Below are 24,665 nucleotides of genomic sequence, written 5' to 3' on the forward strand. Positions count from 1 at the left end.
GGTTCTTGGAGTAAATTCATGGTTTTGTTTTCTTTTTCCTGCTGTGTATATGCATGCTGCAGGAGAATGTGCTTGCAAAAAAAAAAAGAACAGCCAGTTTAGGTCCTGTTGAGACTAAGGCTTCCCAATTTGCTGCTTTTTCCCCTCAAAACTGCTACTAAATCTCCATGAGATTAACACTAGAAGGAACGAAGGTTCATTATTTTGCACTGGTTTTCAAGCACCTATGTGGGACCATGCACATGCAGTTATCTTAAATGATGATCACTCAGGACTAAGTGAGCAGCAAAAGTTCTTCTCTGCAAATCCCAGAGGTAACTCTGTTTCTCTTGGCTCACAGGGACCAGTCCATATCCTGATCCTGCAGTCCTAGCTCATTTCTCTCTAAATCTCATCTACATGTACCAATTTTATGTGAATTAGGAAGGCACTTGTGCCCATACAAATGAAGATCATGGAACCATATACCCTCTTGAAACCCAAGTAAAAGTATAAAATTGTACAATCAAAATCGAGAGAAAAACAGCCAGTAATTTGAAAAAGAGCATCACTGTAAAACAAAGTCCATGTTTAAAATTAATTATACCATTTCATATTGTAAATTGACACACAAAAATATATATTTGTAAGGTCATGCATATTTAGTTCTTTGTCTCCAAGGTAAACTCTTCACCGACTCCCTTTGAAGTCAAAAATTAATAAAACATTAGGTGCACATTGATACTATGTATCTCCTCAATAAACCAGAAATATTCAAGCTCACTCTTGTCTTTATCACAGAACTGCACTATAAGAGTAGACAGATTATAGCTCACCTAACCAGCACAGGTTAACTAGATAACCATATTTCAATTAAAGAAAAAAGCCAATTGTTGCATGTCTTATTATCATCCTTAAACATCTTGGCAATAATTAATAGCTACCCAATTCATAGAAATTGCTTCCCTTACTTTTGAAGCAGCTACTTTCTTTGAATGTAATGACTAAGAGAAAAGAAACATCTGTTTCTGTTGCTAAGGAGATCAACCAAAAAAAAAAATGAAAAAGAGATAAGACAAATATTCAGAGTATTTTTTAAAGAGAAAAATTCCTTCCATTTGGGTTCAACTACATGCTTTATAATCAGTGGCCCAGCCAGTTATCACATAACAAAACACCAGTGTGTTTCTCTTTTTGCATTATGACTGTTCAGCTGCCAGATATTCTGCATATTTATTCAGGGACAACGCAGCACAACAAATGAAGATGCCTAGACATATTCACCAGCATCTCAGTGTCTTGAGGAGCTGCAGATGCTCATCCTCAAAAGTGAGTATCTGCATAATAAGCTGGATTTCTGCAGAAGTGAGGGAAACTTCAACTGTCCGTGAAATGTGCCACATGACAGTTGTGACAAAGCTAATATTAAAAAATAAGAAGATGCAGTCTTGTAAAGCAAAAGAACAAAAAATCCCTCTACCAGTAGGCAGATTGTTTTAATGCACTTGTTCACAGGGCTGTAATTAACCTGGTGTTGTACAAGCACAGAGCAGATTGCCAGAGGGTATAAAAAGCTGGGTCAGTAAGGATCTGCATGAAGCAAAACTGCTTTTGCTGCACATACTCAAAAAGGTAAGGTTAGACTCATCTGCCAGTAAAATAGGTGGGCAGGTGCAAGGTAAAATCAAATAAAAATCCAGTTAATATTGCGTTTATATTTCTAAATTAATTTGATTAAACTCATCCTTAGGTATATTTTGGTTTTCTCTAGTAGATCACATAAGGCAATAGTAATAATGCTGTTTTCACATTTCAGGTCAAGGTGCCAACACTGTGAGACATATTTATGTAAATATAAACTTGTAGAAGGCCCAGTGACACTGAGAGTAAATAATTGCTTGAAGAAGTTAGCAAACCACAACCTTCCCTGCAAACAGGTTCATGTTCAAAGGCAGAATAAGAGTGTAGAACAAAAAATGCTTGTGTTAAGGATAACCTTGGCTCACAGACCTCCTGGAATGGCAGAGGGCTGCAGTGCAGCACAGCCCTGGGGCTCTCCCAAGCCCTACTGCCATGTTCCTCTAGCGCATCGTTAGCACCCTTGGAGGTCCCCCTAATGTGCAAAACTGATTTATTCCTGCAAGGTGTCCTGTTCACTGTCTCTCCCTTCCTGCAGCCCGTGCCAGCCATCTCCAGGATGCCCTGAGCCGTTCTTCAGGCTCTCTGTCCCTGATTCATGTCCCAGCCTCAGCACTGATGGGGTGGTGCTTCCCCCTACAACAACGTCTGCGAATGCTGAACATTTTGATTCTCACTGTGATGGAAGTTTAGTTTTTATCTACTTCATCTGTTTTCTATCACACCTGATTTTTGAACATCCAATCAAGCAGATACAGGTTGCTCACTAGAAGTTAACTGGTGATTTAATTTCAGGCTGATTCACAATTGCACTGTATTTTGCAACTGTATTTTTTATTCGTACCTGCTACTTCTAGAAACACAAACAGTCCAATAAAAAGCAAAGGAAAAACCTGAAAGAAAACATCTATTTACCAATATTCTCTTCTCATAATAATATCTGTTTTTTTTTTCTTTTTCATTAAATACACAAAAATAAGCTGTTCATGAACGCAAAGGCACAAGCCTGGTCTGGAATGAATGGAACTGAAATTCAGTTTTATCCACTCATTCCTCCTATGTGTACTCTATTCCACCAAAAACATTTATCAGACACCTACACAGTCACACTGCCTCAAATTCCAGACAAGAAGTAATTACAGAGAGAGGGTTTCTTCCAGGACAGATGCTGACTGAGAACCTTTCCCTTTTCACAAGGTAGCTTTGAAATAGTATAGCCCAGGATTCATCATCAAACAGGAAGGGCTACACCATTCTCAAACACAGAACTTCTTTTGAAATCCCAAGTTTCCAGGAAGACTTCAGAATCAGTTGGACAAAAATCTAAAATTGCCAGTATTTTCAGTACAGGAAGAAAGGGATAAAACCATAAATAAATGGCAGATTACTGCACCACAGACAGGATTTTACATTTTCCTTCATTTTAGATACCCCTAATCAGTGCTTGTGGCAGGTTACACTGACTATTTTGTACAGAACAATCTGTCAAGAGCTGTAACTGCTTTCTTTGGACAGCTCCAGAATGTACAGAATGACATTTCTGGAGTTTCCAGACAAGACCTGTCCCCTTCAGTCTCACTGTAAGAAGCATTCAGATATTATCCTAACATTTCCCTCAAGCTGCCACTCTAAGGCCAGCCTAAATACCTACAGCATTTTCTCCTACCCTTTCACACACAGTCCTGTATTCCCACAGAAGGTAAAAGATGAGTTTTCTTTTTAAAACTATGATACATATTAAAATTTGCCCTCAGTTAGAAAAATTAAAGGTCAAAGCTCAAATATTTTTTCCCACAGAGCCCTTTTCACATAGAGGTTCATATTCCACTCGAGTTTATGAAAAATATATGAATTAGACAATGTCCTTTTTCACACAAAATCTCACATCCCACTGAAATATTTGAAGAATATATGAATTATACAATGTCACGGTACAGAATGCAGATTATTGTTAATAAAATTTGTACCTTACTCCAAGAGAATTCTCATAAAACAACAAATATTTTCAGCATCTATTTATTGGCTCTCAACTTTGTATGCTACATAGCAGTCAGGCAAAAAAACCCCAAAACCAAACCAAACAACAGGACTTTAAACATCTAGCTACCATTTCCAGTACATTTTTATTTGACCTTTAGTGATAATTTGGTAATTTTATATAATTAGTTTTTCCCACTACATCCTTTTCATTCTAAACCCTCATATCTAGGGTCCACTAAAATGTTTTAAGATACAGTAATTTATTTTCTTAATTATCCCAGACTTACTGTTCTGCTTGAGTTATTCCCATCTTCCATACATCTGACAGAGACCTGAATTTATCCAAAGTAATATTCAATTTCTCATTTGCTCATGCATTACTTGAGAAATGGCAATTCTTCATCTCCTCATATCAAATTTTGTATCTTAAAGAATGCTGCCAAATAAATTTCTCTCCCAACAAATATACTTGCAGTGCTAAGGCAAATGTGTAGACATATATCCTGATAAATTTAAAACCACTCCTAAAAGTGGTTATCCCCTTTAATATCTTACTGAACTTCATAACAAAGGCAGAAATGTAAAAAAACCTGGTACTTGGTGATATGGCATAATTTACAAAAGCATGGGCAACACCTTAATTCTACTTCTGTAATTATCACATTACAATTACCTATTTTTATTGCATATATGTCCCTGCTCTTTCATCGGGCTTAATATTGCTGGTTATTCCAGGACAGTATCAATTTTTCTGTATTTATTTAAAAATAAAATTAAAGCAATTTTCTGATGCATTGTTTCTTATTTGGGACAGACACTTCAGGTATGGGGTGAGAAATGGGACAACAACACTGGAGTAATGCTGATTTATTGGTTAGTTTATAATTTAGAGAAATTTAAGTAAGTTTGATGCTTACACAGGATGGTAATCTGCCTTTGCTAATTTCGAAAGAGTTACTCAGAAGAAAAATCAATAGCAGAAGTTGCATCGGTTTTGTGGCTCCATTCCTGAGTGCTAATATTTAACTTATCAAGCTCTGATTGTGAGTTTGCTGCCTAAGAAATAAAAGGTACAAATACTTAAAAATGCAATTGCTAGCTTTTGCTCCTTTTCAAAATCGTTGTAAACGAATAAACCCACCATGGGCAGAGGCATCCAAGTCTGACAGTACAAGAGGGTTTCTTCAGCAATTTGCACAGGTAGTTTTGACTATTCATACCAATGGAAGTTTACAGGTTTCCAAACCATACAGAATATGCTCTTTTTTTCAGAGTGGCAACATTAAAAATGCCAAAAAATTTGCATCTTCCAGACCCAGAACTAAGAAGAGCACAGAAGCTGGCAGTGATGAAGAGGCTGTTTTCTTCCAACTCCCTCAGAAGACGAAAATTTCCTGTCAAGACACATAAAGCTGAGAAACAGTGTCCTCCCTTGAGGATAAGTCCTGAAGGGTATTGTTCAAGAAGTTAAACTTCTTTTTCCTCTAAGGTACTTGCTTTCTAAAGGCCTTGATCCACCATGAGGGGATGATAGCTGCCTTTGTTGAAAAGAAAGCAGATTTTTTTTCAAAAAAGTGAACCTAACAAACATGGGAAAAATTGATGTCACAGCCATTGCCTCTCAAGAACACAGAGGATGCTGGAAAAGGGCACAATGGAGGGAAATGAGTCTTGATAGTTGTTTGGGAATTGACAGTGAGTTTTTGACAGATTCATAAAGAACAAAAGACAGAAACAGGCAGTACTGAAGGGTTGGGCAAACCTTACAAAAACCAATTAACTGGGAAGTTACCAACACTTCCTTATCACACCAGGAAATCCACAGGAACACAAGTTTAGGCGCGAAATAAAGAACAGACAGTACCAGCTCAAAAATGCAAAGTTGACAACACCAGAACCTAGAACAGGCTGAAAACAAGTGATGTCACCAGCATCTGGGACAGAACCCAAGGCAAATTCCCAACCCCAAATCTGCAGCTAAAGAAAACTCCCATGGCACATAAAGACAGACATCTCCCAAAACCCTAAAGCCCCAAAATGAAACCCCAAAGCATGATGTACCCCACTTGTGGTGTTTGTGTTCTTCCCCTGTCCTGGGGCTCTGTGAGGAGCCCTCTCTCAGCTGGAAGAGTTGCTGGAGATCCTCTACAGGAAATATTTCATTGCCAGGGAGGGAAAGCTCTGCTCCTCACAAACACCACTGAGCTCCTTGTTCCAGACTGTATCTCAACCCAAATCAAAACCAGAGCAAACTCCCCCAGACGTAAGATGGGGAACAATAAGAAAAGTTTTTCTTCAGTACCTGAAAATCCTCTCCAGTCTCAATATTTTGCAGATTAATGAAAGTAAGTAACGTACGGGATCTAGCCATTTTGAAAGTTTAAGCAGGCACATTCTCAACCTCCATTACTGCAGGCAATTATGAATTTGGTTTCACATTCAGTTTTGTTACTGACTTGCTGTCTGACCCTGGGAGATCACTTGGTGTTATTTTAAAAAACAGACAGCAAAAAAAAAAACAAAAAGCCAAGACTACAGCAGGGGATTTTGAGCTTTTAGGTGTTTTGAAATTTTCACCAAGGTCCTACTTCTGCAACCTTTCCCTGACAAACTGCTGTTGAGATACAGAGCAAAAGTGAGAGCTTCTGGACCAATATTTTTTATCACTTTATGTTTACTCTCCTGGAATTTGGTGTGGGAAGTACTTGTCAATCTGTTCTTTAGCTACTTAAAGATGGGCTATGAAGATCCCTTCAATACAGGAACATATACGGAGTAAAGCAATTTCACGATTATAAGCTGCACCTGATTATAAGGCACACTTTGGGTTCTGACCAAAATTTTAGTCAAAATGTTGCAGCTTATAATCGTGAAATTACTGTACATACAAATAACTTATACATGGACTAGATAGATACATTTATTATAGTCAAAACAGATTTCAGGAATCCTCTATTTCATATTTCTAACTATACAGAACTGGCAGAAAACTGTAATGAAATTTAGATTTGAAAAACAATAAAAATAAATTTAAAAAACAACACAATCCCACCAGATTTTCTTTCTCAGTATAAAGGATTCCTTATACTGAACTATCTTGTTTTTCTCATTTTAATTTTCTTACACTACATAAAATTTTAAAATTTAAAGATCAGGCCCTTCAAGTAATTTACTTTATAAGTATGGAGCACGTATCTTAATGGCCTAAAAACTGAAAAAGTGTTGTCCCGGAGTCAGAAATTAATCTTCCAGTAGAAAATATGCAATTACAACCAAATGACCCATTGCAAACAATGCAGAAGAATGTGTCGATTTTTTTCAGTGTGAATTAAAGAATTTCCTCATGATTTGGTGCTTGCCATATCTAAACCCCACTATTCTGCCACGCTTTTCAAGGCAAGTGAAACAATTTAAAATGTTATATTAAACTAACTCCAAATGAGAGATTTACTTTACAAAAGGCACAATTTGGAAGTAGCTTCTCATTAAATACTGCCACTGAATTAAATTACTCAAGTAAGAATTCTCAGGTGTCTTACTGAAAATTATACTCAGTAAAATTAAAATCAGTAAGAGAAGACAGATTCTTTTTTAAACATGGGCTTGTTTTGCTTTTTTTTCTGATGGGAATCTATCAGCTGAAGGTTATGTTCCTGTACTCTTCAGCTACTCCTAAGCAGGACAGCCCATTTTCACTACTGGACACACTGAGATAAGTGTGGTACTTTATATAATTACCTGAATTCCCAGAGCATGTGTACAACAGTAATTAAATTGTAGGGTGTCTTGTGAGCATTCTGACCAGCAGTTAGAGACACCACAGAAGAACAGATAATGGGAAAGTTTCTTCCCTTTGTCTTTTCTCTGCATGGTATATATTGTCTATACACAGATACAGAACTGTATGCAGCAGTCACACAGACAGTTTTGTTGTGTTCAGAATCTGAACAAAAGGCTCACTTGAGTGAAGAAAAAATTATTTTGACGCCAGGAGCAATAAATTCCTAACACCCTCATTTGATCCTGAATTTGTCAGGATGAGCAATGCCCACAAATGAACATACAGGTAGACTGGAAAAAGCATATTTCTTTTAGTGGGGCCTTGTGAAGTAATTCAGCTGGGCTGGAAAAGACTGAAGTAGATTCTTTATAGCAAAGTGCTGAGACAAATTGCTTTCCTCTACAAAAACACTTTCCTGCAGAGATCTTCCCAGGCACTTTTAAAACATAGATGGAACCACTTTGGCCAACAATATAAACACATCTGTGAGCAAAACAGCACACAAAACTCAAGTTGTGAGTACTCACTGACCAGGAGGTCGGCAGTGCTCAGTCTCAGTCCTCAGGGGTCAAGTCTTCAGCTCATCAGGTGAGAGAGAGTTCTTACTGCAGTGGGCAGTGAAAAGCAAGATGGATCTATCAGAAAGAAATAAGCATAACTTTCAGAAAAAAAAACCAAATCTGTAAAATCCTAACAGTAAGAAAGGCTTTAAGAGTGTTTTGGTATTTATCTCTCACAGTTTTTAACCACCAAAAAGACCCCACAATCTAACCATACCAGGTGTAAAAAATAAATCTTCTAGATTCCCCTTTCCATATGCCTCCTATTTTCCCTCCTCCCTGTACCAAATGCAGACACTCAAGCACAGAGATTGCTCAGTAATTCAATTTTTACACTGCTAAACTAGTAAATATTCCCTGCTCAGTTCAAAAGAACAAAAAGACATGATGATCTTTATCAGCATTTCTCAAAACTTTAGCATCATGACACTTTTTCCACTGGGCATTTTTATTACAAAAATTTTAATTAAAATATTCTTAGATGTCACTTCTTCACAGACCATTTGTTGCTTTCTCTGTCAATTTATTATTTTCTATCTCAGTATGCAATACTTTCTAATACCTGTTGATTCTCACATTTTCTTCAGAATTTCTATTATCTACAAAAGTATTTTTGGAAAAACAAGTATTACCTAATATGTCCATAGCCTCAGCAATTTCCACCTGGTCAATGAAATGATCGAGGCAGAGCCAAAACAATGCGTAAGATGACTTTGAAAGAAACATGTTTCACCTTGCATTATGAAACTGAACAATAAGAAATAATGGCGAAGAAGTGATTGGTCGTTCTGCCAAAGAAATTCAAATAGTTCATGGCAGCCCACTCAAAAAAATACAAAACCCTGACAGGCTGGAGAGGGGAACAGACATGTTAACTATCAATATTAGAGCGAAATGTTTCATCGTAAGTATGTACGAAAAACTATAAAGACAGGTTAATGCTTTTCACTGTTATGCATGAAACTTTTAAGCTACTTTCTTTTTAACATCGAGAGCATTTAACACTGCTTTATCCGTGGCTTTCACTGAATTTAAATTAATGGTACTTATTTTTAGTTAAGAAAAGAAGCTTGATGTACTAGCACTGCTTAACTGCTGAGGTGTATCTCCCTGGAAATGAATAGGCATAATTGTATTTCAGGTCAACAGGTTTCCATAAAGCATCAATTTTTAAAATAAGACAAAGAATTGGATACACACTACATTTGTATCATGCAAAATCTTTATAGCCAGAATCCTGGCATAACATTTTCTAAGAATATGAATCAAGGTGAAAAAAAAAAAACCCAGTGCTTTTAATGAGCAAATGAGAAAGTTGAAATGCAGATAACCTCACTAATTAGGGTTTGGGATGCAGTCTTTACCTTCATAATCTCCTTATTTTCACTATTATGTTTACATTCTTTTGTGCAATCCTATCAACCTAAGTGCAAATTACACTTCTAATACCCACCTCCCGCTTTGGTAATTCGGTGCCATTTACAGTATTTGCTAATAATTGTTAATACTTTTATACTTCCCCTGTTTGTGTATCACTGTTTCAGGAGCTGCTGGATTTGGAACAGCAAGATCCATAAGAACAGTGCTGCTTTACAGACACTGATAAGCTACCAAGAAAAAGAATAAGTAATTTGTGAGAGCTAAAATCTACCTCATAAGAAAACATCTTTAAACCTCAGCAAAGCCCACCTCACCCAGGCTTTTCAAACTGATCACAGGGAGCTGCTGGCTGATAGAAGGACACATGGCCACTTTGTGACTATAGCTGAGAAGTTTTCTGGCTTTGGTGCCCATGCTCAGGCCTCTGCTGGGCACAGTTCCTGTTCACCAGGAGAGGACAGGTCCAGCCCAGCCCCTGCCCAGGCACTGCCAGCCTGTCACCCACGCTCAGCCACAGTGCCAGCCCGCACTGTGCTGCTGGAGTCACCTCTTCTCACGGTGCAGCACATAAGGAAGAGACAAGATCCTGCAAAAATGACTTTAGAAATCAGGCTAAAGTAAGTACAGAGGTTTTCAGAGTCACAGGAGATGTAAAGCATATGACATTGTAAAAAAGTGCAGTAGAGCTACAAGTCCAGTTCTCAGTTTTGCCTTTGTCCTCTTTATATGTGGAAGGTCCAAAGAAACATGAAACTTTCTAGCTGTAACAATTTAAAAAAAAAAAAAACAAAAACCAAAACCCAAACAAACCAAACAAAAAAAAACCATCATGAATCCCCGTAGTAAATTAATGAACTAAAATCAAAACAGGTTTCACTTTTCATTACATAGTTGCCAATAAAGTACTTGTTACCAAGACTGACTGAAAATACAGTCTGACAAGTTCTAATATTTTTTTGCCTTGAAGTAGCTTTCTGTAGGAGAGCAGGGGAGAAGTGTTTGTAAACATTGACCAGTATTTACTAACAAGCCAAACCAAGCAAGAAAAGAAGCAAAGCCAAAGGGAATGAAGCTGTTCTTTTCAGACATCTCTTAGAATAATACCAGATTCTTTAAAAATAATTTTGGCAGGTACTACACAACCAGCATAAAAATGGAGTGCACTGTTTCTGAGAAGTCACAGTGGCCACCCCACTGCAGCAGAGTTTGCCCATTTCCATAATACCTCTCCACATCAGTGCCAGTGAGGCACACATGAGCAATAAAACTCCAGGGCTGCCTGTCTGCACCAATGCCACCCCCAGTTCGCTGTTGCCATCCACATCCCAGCTACCCCAGCAGTGCTAGGAGCCGCAGCAGCAGCAGTATGAAGAGGGTTAAATAAATGGAAGGCAGAGTGGCAAATTACTTGGAGTGCCACTGGAAGAACTGATATAAAAACCCATAAATTTTGTACGTGCTGCAAGATCTGGTCCTTTAGAGTAATCTGCCAGGACTGCCGAGATGCTATCTACAAGCAGTCAGACACTTAAAAACTTTGAGAGAGGATTTGGCACACTTGCTGTTGCATGTCTTGCCCTTGGTAATGATAAATTAATGAGTCGTGTTTCTTAGATGAAGGTTATAGATTACACACACTGTAATGATAGAAATGAAATATCACAGCTGCAAGCATCTAAAAGCCAGGGAACAGCAAAATCTACATAACACAGACAATTTGTTCTGGTCGGTACATACTCTACATTGTGTTTTATTAGTAGTATTTTTAATTTTAATCCCTTTTTTTTAGTCAATAGATCATTTAGCAGAAGGTACTCAAAGCTTCACTAAATCAATTTTCTGCTCATTTTTGATACTGCTGGCCCCAGGCCAGGCAGCCTCCCCGACTCACCCTGCTGCTGCTCAGCACCAACCCCTCCATGCTCACCACCCCCCAGAGGACATGACTCTGCTTTAATTGGCTGAGATCTTGGCACGAGAAGACGGAAGAAGTGTCTATGAATACCACGTGCCCAATTTTCCTTGCATTTGGCACTACCCAGGACTTTGCATGCTGCAGGACAGGTCTGGGTTCCTTCAGCTGTAAGCTCAGAGTGATAAGCATTTTTAAGTACCCAGTAAATAAGGGACAAGTACACATTTACTGGTCATGCCAATGCAGAAACCTGTCACCATGCAGGCAGGTGTGGGAGACAGCAATTCCAGTTCTCCTCCCTCCTCAAGGCTGCAGCCACAGGAGCGCAGCAGCAGCAGTCACCAGCTTTGTGTTGGGGCTGGAGAGGCAGCACTGCTCCCACCAGCAACTTGCTCCTTACCTCAGCAACCAGCTGTGCAACACCTGGCTCTGAGGCAGCACACGAGCTGATGGGTTACTCAGAGAGCCTCACCAAAACATTCCTGTTTCTTTTGTCTCCTCCTGACACGGTTTTAGCCTGCATCAGTTCCCCACACTGGCTTGGTGTATTGCCACATGAGGAGTGCCAGCACATGGGGCAGGGTGGGAACACACACAGGAATGTCCTGAGCAGGTGCTGACAGCTGATGGCACAACTGTAGTGCAAGACAACACAAACCATTTGCATTATACTGTCTCCCTCCCAAACAACCTGTGCCAAGAACTTCACCTCAGCAGGAAAAAACTCAAGCCAAATGCACAGCACTGATCTTACAAACACCACCCTAACATGGCTTCCCAAGGCTGATATGTTCTGAGACTGCACTTGATCTGAAGAAATTACAGTAATTTCACAACTATAAGGCGCACCAGATTATAAGGCGCACTTCCGGGTTTCAGCAAATTTCTGAACTCTGTCCATATATAAGGCGCACCGGACTATAAGGCGCACTTTTTTTTTTCAGCAAGGATCCACAAGCAACAAAATAACGAATTAGTAATGGAATTGCGTGATCGCAGGGTTTACAGGCAGGTACTCAATCTGCAAACATTTTTCACAGATTGGCGTAGCCTTTAAACACAACCCCAGGCACCCTCCCTGTACCATGTTCCCCGGCACTTCCACCTGCCCCCAGCGCTGGCTGGCGCGGCTTGGCTCACGGCTCGGCTCCCACGACTGCCGTGGCTCAGCTCCCGCGGCTCACCCTTCCGGGTTGGAAAATTTCCGAACTTAGTCCATATATAAGGCACACCGGATAATAAGGCTCACTTCTGAGTTTCGATCAAAATTTTAGTCAAAAAAGGTGCGCCTTATAGTCGTGAAATTACTGTATATCATCATGCAACTTCACCCAAAGGACAGGACAAATTCAAATTTAAAGATCTGAGTTTTGGCTATCAAACCCTTGACTTTTCTCACTCCTCCGCCCTCACACACCCCTCTTTTTCTTCGGCAACTTGAATAATTACGTCGGAATGTAGCCAGTGCTCCAATAAAGACAGAAAGATGCTTGCAGAGAGATGACTTGCAAGAAAAACGGTACACAGTATTCAAAACCCAAATGTAGTACTTTGATGTCAACTCTCTTTGTATGCAGTATACATACTTTATATTCAAAGTACAGAGTTATTATCCTCCAGAAACTTATATAAACGAATGATTTATATAATTCTGAACATTCCAAAAAAATCAGGGAATATGTACAATTTCTATCCAGTTGATATTTAACACAAGTGCCAATTACTTCAAATTATATTGATCATAACATTATCCTCAACAAATAGAAGTAAAATTTTCAAAATATGTTTTTCTTGACATCAGTATATATATAATGGAAATTGGGTTTATGAGCTGTAGGCCAAACTTGAAAGAGAAAATATTTCTTCTTCCTATTAGCCAGCAAAAGATATGAGAGAGAGTAGTAAATTAGTAAATGGAAATTAACTGAATTCTGGGTAATGAAAAATAATAATAATAAAGCTTTTAACAGCCATGAAATTATAGAAATTATAAACATAAGTTTTTTTCAATATATTACAGCTGTAGAACAAAAAAAAAGGCAATTACAGAAAGGAAGACATTATAGATTTCTCAAGTATGTACATTTTGTACTTAATAACTGACATATTTCCAAATAGCTTAAAAACAGCATCATTTCTCTAATAAATACTAATAACAGTTGAAGACAACACTTCATATTTTCAAGAAAAATTCTGGATAAAGTCAGTAAGAATGGGAATGATAGCAACAGAAAAAAAAAAGATCATGGCAAACATCTAATAGCACTGCTTTCAAGAGGCAGAGAGCAAAAATCACAGCTGAATCACAACAGAATAAAAACCCCAATATACCACTGAAGTAACTTTGCAACATCGTCAGAGACACAGTAACCTTAATTCAAATAAAAAGAAGAGCAGTAAAAACAAAAAATATACCAGTCTGACATATCCACTGAAATTTGTATCCCCTAGGACCAGGAGGAAAGAATGCAGAAGCTGAAGGGAAGAACCATGGTCATCCAAAGAAATTTCACAAAGAAATTAAAGATGCTACAATGGAATAACAGTAAAAGCTGGTGGTTAACAAGCAGCAGCTGTAGGAAGAAGCCTTTGCACCAAAAAATCAGGACAGCTGACACTAACAAAGCAAAATTGTGCTCAGTGAAAAACTGCATCGTTTACCACCACTGCTGGGTCGTTCATCCATAGCCTGTATCTAGTTACAAACCAGAGCTTTAGATAGATTACAACCCCTGGATAACAAACTTCAAACACTCTGTCCTGTTCAAGGGTTTCAGAAGTTCCTAAAACTGCAAGACAAAGAACCTTCAAGAAAAAGGCACAAAAATCTCTAAAGGAGAAATGACTAAACTCAATATTTTCCTATGTTTTTGTATATCTGTCTGTCTATCTGTCTATCTCTCTATCTATCTATCTATCTATATCTGAAGGGAAATTTGTTTGTTTTTTCTTTTCCAGGACAGGTATAGTGTGTATTTAACACCTACAAATAATACCTCTTGTTTACTAACAAAACAAAGGACTGAAAAAGCATTGTGTAAACAGGAAACATCCATCAATAATTTGGAGAGTAAAGAAGAGGTCAACAATGAAGAATTCATTCATTTCTCAAGAGGGAAAAAAAAGTGTTGGAAGGAGGAAGGAAAATGTCTCAGTGAGATGCATGAAAGGCACTCTGGCATTGGGCAGGAGAACACAGAACATCCTGGGCTGTGCCCACCACAGCTCGTGACCCAGTAAGGGCCCAAGCTGTACAACCAAGGAGAAAGCACTCTCTCTTGATACTGAGTTTTGGTTTAGATTTTCTTTTTAAGTAGCTCAGCTAACCAAAACATTAATCAATGTCTCAGCAGAGTACAGACCACAGCATAAACCTCAGCAATTACTGAAAGGGGCAAAGTCTTTGTATCCACGCACACATAAACATCACAACTTGCAGAGCCCCCACTGAGTCCAGGGGATTCAAAGACATGATAGAAACAAACAGCCAAGTAGACAATAACCTGAAAAAATTAATCAGGAGCTCCATTTGTAAGCATGAAAATAAATACAACTGTATTTAACAGTCATTACTTTACACTGAGAGTTTCCAAATAAGAAGGATAAAATAAAACATAGAAAACAATAAAACTTACAGTGAAAATGCCAGAACTTCCAGAACTACTGTAAAGCTTCTAGAGATGGGCATCATGGTAACCAGAACCAAATAGCAAGAGAGAGGGTTGAAATGGAAACATCAGTAGAGGAGAGGTAACAGACAAGGTGGATGATCTCATTAGGCCAAATACAGCTCACCAGAGGATGGAAGGAGCGGGGGCTACCAGAAAGCGAAGGGAGTATCAGCAGGGCAGGGAGAAGAGCTGTCGCTATCAGTCCTTTAGTGCTGCTGGGAGCAGCAGCTGGGCAACACCCAAGAGGGATCTGCAGCCTTGAATCATAAAACACCCTGCAAGTCAAGTCCTAGCAAGTCAAGTCTTCCCTACATTGCACCAGACATCACGGTGGAAGGACCTGAAGCAGCTTCAAGCATTGGGAAGCATTCTTCAGGGGGATAAAGGAAACTCTGCAGCCATTCACAGCACCATCACCAGGCACCACTGAAGTACAAGTGTAATTGGGGCTGGATATAAGCAAAGCTTAACATTCCACTAAATGAAGAACTATTCCAACAGTATTTTATGAAAAATCAATAGTAATTGCAATTTCAACCACTGTCTGTGGATAAGCATTATTATTTACAGGCTTACTGAGATAAGCAGTATATTGTCTCTTTAAAAGGGATGAATAAAGTTACATCAGCAGAGTCTCTCATTCAGAGACATAACTACATGTATGCATAAATACCCATTCCTTTCTATATATGAAGGGCAGCTAAACTGAGCTGCTGCAGACATGTGCATTTGAAAGCATGGGTAAGATGCCTCTGGCTTTACGCAATCTTGCACAGGAGTGTGTTCTTCCAACTATCCAGACCAGCACAACACCACCACCGTGGTTCAGCCCTTTATGTTAGTGGTCGAAGTCCCGTGTGCTTTGATTAGATCAGAGGAGAAGCAGCAGTACACCAGCCACCACCTTCCCCTCCACTGCCTGGGCACTTCCAGGAAGGATTCTGCCCAGGGCAGCACCTCCTCCTCCCGCCTGGCAGAGCACTGAGAACAGCAAACAGCACAATGCACTGAATTTACTTCCCTTTGACCACATCCCACCACAGGGGGGAAAGGACACTGCAGAGAAAGCTGCAAGGCATGTTATCCTGACCTTCCTGACTCTTTTCATATGAGAACCAGGAGACAAACAGAACCAGCAGTAGTCTGGTTCAAAATTCCCTTTTTTTTCCCCTTTTTTCTCCCCTCCTTAAAGGAGACAGTTCTTTACACAGCAAATGCACATTTGTTAGGGAATGCTGGGGAGGCCACAGGTTTACAAGGATTTAAGCAATGGCAAGAAAGCTCCTCGGGGAACCCCACTGAGGCTTCCCAAGCAGCCAAGGCCACATCCAGCTCCGAAAGTCTCCGGACCAAAAGGGCTGCAAGCCTGGGAAAGCCTAAGTGGCATTTCAATTATGATTGCCTCTTGTCCTGTCCCCAGGCATCCACTTAGGGCCATCGATCTGAGCCAGTGCAGCCCATCTCGTATTTCTAGTCCCTTCTGGCATCTCTCTAACGCTAGACAGAGACAGACAGGAATGATTTGGCTGATAACTAACGGCTCATTTTGATAATGCCTTCTGCACTGGCAAATGAAGACAAGAAGTTATATTTTCACCTTTCCCCAAGCTGTTAATCCAACCATAGAATATTTTCGGTACATCAAGCACTATGTATTACCTAATTTATTTAGATCCACAAGTTAGTGTGATTCAAAGACACAGAATGAAGCCACAGTAGTGAAAAAGAGGCATTATGAGGCGTTGATCCCCTTCAGTAAAAAGCAAATTAAAAAAAAAAGGAAACAAAACAAAAAAACAGACATACAAACAAAAAACCCCACCAATAAAAAGCCCTGCAAAGTTCACAGTTGCTTTTTACCCTTTCATGTTCTTAGTAGATCCCCTTTCTTCAACTACAGACTGCAGACACTGTTTAAGAAAATGCCACAAACACTACACATTTTCAAGAACTGTTTCACCTGTGAATGTATTCTGTGCCTCATCCAGAATTAGTCGCCCATTAACAGAAACAGCTGCAGGAGCAGCACAGGCCCTTGGTGCTGGTACATTGCTGCTAATGAGCACCAACTGCACTTTGTACTCCCCTGTATTGTTAGGAAGTGTTAGAAGTTAGAAACAATTTTTCATTCCTCTATATTTATCCGTATTTGAAATATCTAAATATGGTCTGAAACTGCCTTTATTCCCCTACTGTAACTTGTGTTCTAACATAACTACTGTAATGAAATTTTGCCATCTTTAAGTGTAGTTCTAATAAAACAGTGGCATAAGAACACACGGTTGGTTAATTCGTGACACAAAATAAAAGGCCAACTGTGTGGCAAGCCAGAGCTGTCATTTGAAATTAGGGCATATGACAACCCTAATGTGATCTGAAATTCAGATTTCTATTAAGCCTCATTAAGCAGTTTAGAAAAATTCTTACTTCTATTTATTGGATCTTTTTATCTAATTACTTTTACAGAGTGATGTACATAAATACATAAAGCCTTTTGAAATAATAAAATATTTTAGTATTAAGTTTTTTTCAAGTCCTATCAACTCTCAGCTATGCAAAAGAAAAGGCAAGAGCCTTCACAGTTAATTAAAAATGAAAACCCCTCAAAACGATGATTAAAAAAAAATCTGGCCCAGGTATTGGATATTCCTTCAAAAATTACATTCCTTCCAAAGTCCTTCTCAAAGTAAGTAGTGCCCAATATTCAGGGAATTAAGCAGCACTTTGCCAGTTGTCTTTTAGATAAGGGTTATTTATCATAAGACTAAAGTCAACACACTTTTATAAATGGTAGTTTAAAGATAGATTTACTTTGTCTGTGCAGGTTCTGTTTATTGTTGTCCTCATCTCTTACAATACCTGTCAACTCCTCAGCTTAGGGCCTTGACAGAACACAGCAATAAAACATGCCATGTGTAAATACTTATGGCTTATCAGTAGTCCCTCAGTTACAGAAATAATTATATTTATTCATTAACCCTTGAAGAGCCACATGCACCTTCTTTGCCAGCATCCAACTACTGACTGTAGTTTGTCTGCAAAACATTTATTTGCAGTATGTTTATATGGTAAATGTTGCAATCTAAAAATCTTTTTAGTGTTAAAAAAACATTTCTCAAGATATTTTTGTTTGGTTGTTTTGTTTGTTTTGGGTTGATTTTTTTGGGAGGAGCTGGTAAGTTTCTTGGTTTTTTTTAATAAGCCTTTGGGAAAGAACACAAAGAGAAAATTTGATATCCACCAGGAGATTTGATGTAATTCTTCTGCTCCCAGCTCTATCACTCTGCACTGAGCAAACAGGACAATTTTAAAACCTGCAGGAGCTTTCATTAAACACATATTGATAAAAAATACTATGCATGTTTTCATTTTTGCAAAACAGAAAAGACTCAACGCACTAAATGAGCTTAAAGGTCTCACTTCAGAGTTCTGGTTTTTGAATCCTGGATACTGGATAGCACCAAAGTGAGCATAAATATACTCAGACAGGATTTTCAAGTATTAAAAGCTAAGACAGTGAATCTATACATAGCGACTGAATAAAGCAGAGCTTAAAAGGACACCCATTGCTCCTGGCTTTACTAACTTAATAATAGGCAAGAAGTTTGAATGGTCTCCCTTTTACAATGAAAAACCTTAAATGTCCATACATGCAAGGGCAGCTCAATTTTCAGGTAATAAACCCCCGGAAAATGTAATTAGTACCTAAATTTCAGCATACAGAATTTCAAATGGTCTTTTGAAGAAAAAAACCAATAAAACAAAAACAAAAAAAACCCCAAAAAACAAAAACCACCAAGACTTCATAAACAGACTGGCTGACCATTTGTAACATGACAAAAAATAATTCCAACATGGTGCCTTATGTAGCTCCAGCTACCAAAATCTGCCAACAGAAGCACACACACCTGGAGGGGGGGGTGCAGCTGCACAAAACAGAGACACCACCTAAACTCTGCTTTCCAGCACAGACGTCCCAATGCTGGAGGTCACGCAGGGAGGCTGCAGTGTCTCCATCTGTGGAGATACTCCAAACCCAACTGATGTGACTGATGTGTCCTGAGCGACCTGCTCTGGTGGACCCTGCCTGAGCACGGAGCCAGACTAGAGCTCTAGAGGGGATTCTGGAAGTACAAGGAACTGGTGGGACTGCAGAAGTTTCTTCCAGCTAAAATTTTCAGTATTCATCTTCCACTTTTCTTTTTGGTATGCCTAAAGGCAATCATTTCACACTGCACTCAAGTGCAAGAGTGACAAGGTATTAAGTTGCATACATGCCCTTAAAAAATAATAAGGGGCTAAACTCTCCTATCTGCTTGCTTTCTAGCCAGTTTACGTCACTCAGAACCACTGCTCTTGATTTGCAAAACAAGAGAGAAAGGCAGAAAAAGAACAGCAGTTTAACAAAAACAAAATTAGTCTCACAAAAATAAATCACCAGAACAAGGAGTAGGGAATAACGACTCTCTTAATATCTGCTGGTCCATTTCTGTGAAATTTAACAGAGGGCAATCACCTTGAAGATATTAAATTCTCCTGAGTGCTGGGAAAATTTGTCAGGTAGTAAAACAAGAGACTGGAATTATCCTCCCCTCTGAGCTATCTAAGGCTGTCAGTTGGCTGCCCGAGCAGCCCAGGCACCCAGGGCCAGGCAGAAATGCTGCTGCTGGTGACAGGGCAGCAGGAACCTGAGGAAGGTTTACAGCATAGAGGGAAACAGGAACTGGCGCTACTGCAGGGCAAAAAGGACAAAGGGATGGTCCCATGAAATATGAGCAATGATAAAAAGCCTTCTGGTGGGAGGCTTGCTGAGGAGATTGGGGATAAAGGACAGAAAGCTGCAGGCTGTGCAGCTTCATTAGTTCTAGTAAGCACAGGTATCAATTTGTTTTTAGGAAGGTATTTTGGTTTGTTTGTTGTTTGCCTTACAAGAATGAACAGGTGTCTTAATATACTCTGCATGTGGAGTAACACAGGAACAGCCAATACCAAGAGCACTCTGTTCAGGCTCAATTTATAAATGGAAAAGTGATTCTGCATTCAACAGGAAGGATAAAAATGGTATCCTGCTGTTCACAGTGGGAGACAGAATTTAAATATCCTGTAATATAATTTGGTACATCACCACATGTCAGGCTTGACTATCCTCATTTACACCAGTAAGCTCTTACACAAGAGCAAATCTTTTCAATCCAAGGCAGCAACTTCTGATTTACACTGGGACAAATGAAAGAGGGTGAGGCGCTTCTTATCATAATAAAATTTGCCATCTCCTGTTAAATGCATTAATGGCAGATATAATCATCTGTTAGTATTGTATTACGAGATAACAATATCGACATCGGACAGGAAGGGGAAGTAGATTGTGATTTGTTGTTAAGCAATTTACACCATCATCCACAAAAATCAGTAGGTTGTAGTGTTCTCCAAGTTCAGTTGCTTTTTAATTAAAAGAATAAGTCAAATCACAACGAAAAAGAAATTAGAAGCTTTACATTGGGGAAAAAAGTTTTTCGAGCATGGCTTTAACCTCCACCATTCTGTTCAATTTCAGATGATACGAGGTCACAACAAATGTGTCGTTTCTTTCGGTAAAGTCACACCTTAAACTAAATGGGGAACATTTTTTCTCCTCTAGTTCCAAGTTCTTCCACTCTACAACAGTGTTAGGCCACAGATACTTTGTAGAAGACAATGCCAACAAAGCGCCAATCATGACAGAAATACCCCTTGCCTAAACGGTTCTCATTAACATTTAAAAGGGAAAAAAAAAAAAAAAAAAAAAAAAAGCCATTTCTAATCCAAGCCAGCCAATTCGGCGGGATTTGGCGGCCGGCTCTAAGCACATTCCCAGGCTGAAGTGCCCTCTGCTGGCCCCGACTCGCTCCAGGTGCCTCTGCTCGCACATTCTGAGCCACTTCTGCAAGAGGAAACTTCGTTGACACCTAATTTATTGCTGAAAGTTGTTTTCCTTCTAACGTCTACAGAATCTGCAGAAGGGCAGGTTATAAGGGGGGTTTAAACTTTGCAGCAAGAATTGACGGTCTGTTGGCTTGGCTCAGATGCTCCAATTCTGTGGGTGGGGAGAGGCAGAGGAATCAACAAGAGAAGACCAAACAGGTGCACCGATGCTGAAGAGCAGCAAGAGAGCAGGTAGCTACAATGATAAAGTAGAAGATGAAATGTATAGGAACAGACTGCAGAGGAGATTCAAGAAGAGAGAGCATGCAAAAATCCATCCATGAAATAAGTGAGCCATTTTCACTTTGGCTAAATTAGATTTCAGCCCTGACCTTAACTAGGATGAAGAAGTCAGATTTCTCCACATCCTTTTTCTATGATTCGAAGGTGGGTAGGTGATACATTATTTTTCCCTTCTGAACCTTCTCTAAATCTACAGATGCCTATATACTCAAGAGCTGCTTTCTTTGATTCCCTTAAGCTTTGCAGCAATTCACTTCTTCAGAAGCTCAGCAGGGGTAAAAGAAGAATGGTCTATTTTTGAGGAAGGGGGACAGCTTCAGCCAAAGAATATTACTTATGTGAAGCAGCAATAAACTCCTCCGAGATACCTGCCTAGACCTGAGAAAGAGCAAATTGCTCCCAAGCTGCTCTGTCTTTCCCTGCTCTTACCGTGCCATTTAGAGACATCAAAAAAAACCCAAAAAACAACATTAAAAAAACCCAGAGAGAATTTCTTTTTAAATTTCAATTAAAGATTACAAGCCAAAAATGTGGAGGAGGTTTAAGGTTGGGTGTCTCTCTAATAGAGATGAGCAACAGGGCTGAGGCAGCAAGAAGGATCAGTAATAAAAACCACAATTAAAACTTAAAATTGATCTCAGGCTGCCCCTATAAATCTTTCATCATTCCTACCATTAGCATTAGTTAGACTTCTACAATAAAACAAATACCGTTCTTAAAAGGGCAGGTAGAGAAATCAGCTTTCATGCTAGCTAACTGAAAGGCTTGATAAAGGATACAAAGCATTAAGATGCATCCAGATCATTAAGTCTTTGTCTTCAAGGAACTTTCATCATTAACCAGTTACTTTTCATAGAAATTTAGGAAGCATGTTAAAAAATATTTTATTCTGTTCATATTAACATAAACTCTAAGCACTGGAAAAAGCTAACTTACTGTGTTTTGCTAAATCTATAGCAGGTTGAGAGTTTTTAGGGTCAATCTTCTGTCATCAATTAAAACGGGAGGAATAATCAGGCTTAATAGCCAAAATATCATCACTGGCATTCAACCACGTGCCAATAGTTGCAAGTTTTCTGGTAGAGAAATTTATTTCACCATCTGATGCAACTATATGATAAATCCAGTTTTTAACAGTGCAGTCAATTTCATAAAGACAAAGGCAAGCTTATATCTACATAGCTAAATGACCTTGAAAAAATTAAAATATTAATTCATTTTTCTGCTCAATTTAGGCATGCTCATAACAAAAATACTCATTTGAGTTCTGCTTTTCTAGCAATAGGTGGCACTGTCAAATATCACTTGCATAAGCATCTCTTGTGTACCATATCATTCAATAGTCAAGTGGAACATCTGCAGGGAAATGTGGCTAAAGTTGTTTTCCTTTCTGCTTCCTCTAACAGGACAGAGATTACATCTTGCAGTTGTTTCATTCCCTGTTTTAAGCTACTCAAAACCATTTTTATGACAGTTAAAAACTCGAGAGAAATATGCAGTTAATGTTTTGAAGAGTATGCTGCTTTAGACAAGTGGCAAGCAAACAAACATGCCACATGCTCCAGCAATCTGTACGATAATACTAATATTTACCAAAAATATACCAAAATGCAATTTTAAATAGGGATTACCTCAGCACTTTCATCTCACTTTTTGTGACTTGTTAAAATCCTTCAATTTCCATATTTCCCCAGATTTGTAGATAATATTCATGGTTGGCAAATGGCACATCTCTTAGCTTGTAAAATATGCAGTTGGCTACTCTGTCCCTTCAGCTTATTCACCACTTTCCCTTTCCTTCAAACTCACCAGATCCGTGCTCTCTGCAGCATTCCTTCAACATGCTCCTGTCTTTTCTTCTCCACTAGTGGTGCACTGGCTCTGCAGCCCTGATTTGTCAGAGATGCTTAACAACTGCAACAGAGCCAGAATCCTGAGCTCACTGTTTGTGAGGCTGATCATGTACATAATATTGTTTTTGAGACTTGCCACTTCTCCAGTGTAATTTTTGAAGTCCCAACTCCAATATAACATGCTCCTCACCTAAGCTGTTTACATAAGGGATATGTTTCATAGGAAAGAAAAGTATATCAGACTAAGTCTCTTTAGGATTTTAATTTCATTTGTTTCAAAATAAAATGTGCTGGAAGCCCAGAAACAACAACCGGTGGTCCCAAAGCAAAGAAGGAATTAAACATCAAAGCTGTTTGCTTAAGTCTTTTGGTTATTATGGCAAAAGCATTAAATCAGTCTTAAAAGCACGACATGCCATTAGGCAACCTTCTATTCTTTCACAATATAGCCACATCCCTGCTATTTCACAGCACTTTGTGATGTGGAGCACATCCAGACTCCCTTGGCAGTGCACTGACAGGACGTGTTTCACCCTGCACTGTTCCTTGTCCTCTGTCCTCACCGTTCATCACCTCAGCTGCTGTCCCTGCACAATGATGACACCCTCAGTCTCCCCCTGGGACTCACCCACTTTGCTGCAGGGCTTCTTCTAGCTGAAACACACAGCACGTGCCTTCTTCTTTGGAGCACCAGCCAGACAACAGCCAGCTGCTAAACTTCTTTCCTCCTCCAACTGATTGCAGGCAAAGTAAATATGTTTTTAAGCAGGGGGCAAGCATGAAATGAAATAGCACCTCCCTTGCTGTACCAAACTCACTGTGATCTCAGAAACATCGACTCCAACATCTGCTATACTGAAAAATACCTTCTACCAAGAAATCCTCCAAATTCCAGTAATAGTGAAACATATCTGAAACTGCTAGAAAGTTTTTTCTCACCTTTTAAAAAGATCTCTGCCCTAGGACTTGTCCTAGTGCTGCTGTAAGGGCTTCTCTTCCAAAACTCCAAAATGGATTCTTTTAACTACACAATGATTTACTGCTGAGGTAGCCAAAAGCCAGCAATCAGCTCAGAACTACAGCAGATGTTTCCCCAGCTGAAGTCACTCAGTCTAATTCTCTTGCCCAGTGACAAGAAACAGGACATCTAGGACTCAGAACTGTCACTTTCAGTTCGCAGTGAAAAGGAATTAGTGCTAGAAAAGTGACCAGGCATGAAACTGTTACACATCTAAATGAGATGATACCTTTGAATAAAAAATGTACCCCCAAAAATGGCAGCAGATTTTGTTTTAAAGGCTTCATTAGAAAAAGTCAAGTTTAGTTGAACAAAGCAAAGCAAACAGGCAAGACATCTCACTACCTGGGCAACAGAGTACCAGCAGTAAACAACTCCAAACCACAGCATAGTGTCTTGATGCACTGGGCAGAAATTGTTGGTTGCAATTAAGATAAAATGACTAGCTGATAATAATTACATCAATTTTTGTTTCACTGAGCTCTCAGTTGCACTTCTTCTGTCATCAATAAATCCTACTCTGACATCTCCCATCAACATTTCAGCTTCTGTTTTCACATTACTGCTCTATATAAATCGAGTCTGTGTATCGTAGCATATTCTAAGGCATTCTGTTTGCCCTGGACCCAGATATACTTCCAGCCAACCTCATTTAGCGCCACAAGTAAACCCACCTCACTGTAAGT

General features: G+C 39.2%; 1 protein-coding gene across 16 annotated transcripts in view; it reads right to left on the minus strand.

Annotated features, from left to right (window-relative positions):
• The window catches only part of TENM2 (teneurin transmembrane protein 2), a 619,293-nt gene that overhangs the window by 548,196 nt on the left and 46,432 nt on the right, over positions 1-24,665 (minus strand). For all 16 annotated transcript variants that reach the window (XM_033073572.2, XM_033073571.2, XM_033073569.2 and 13 more), the window contains exon 2: positions 7,910-8,013. The gene's annotated coding sequence lies outside the window, so the exon portion shown is untranslated. The remainder of the gene's footprint in view (positions 1-7,909; positions 8,014-24,665) is intronic.

Source organism: Catharus ustulatus, chromosome 15 (genome assembly GCF_009819885.2).
Source record: "Catharus ustulatus isolate bCatUst1 chromosome 15, bCatUst1.pri.v2, whole genome shotgun sequence".
Taxonomy (NCBI): domain Eukaryota; kingdom Metazoa; phylum Chordata; class Aves; order Passeriformes; family Turdidae; genus Catharus; species Catharus ustulatus.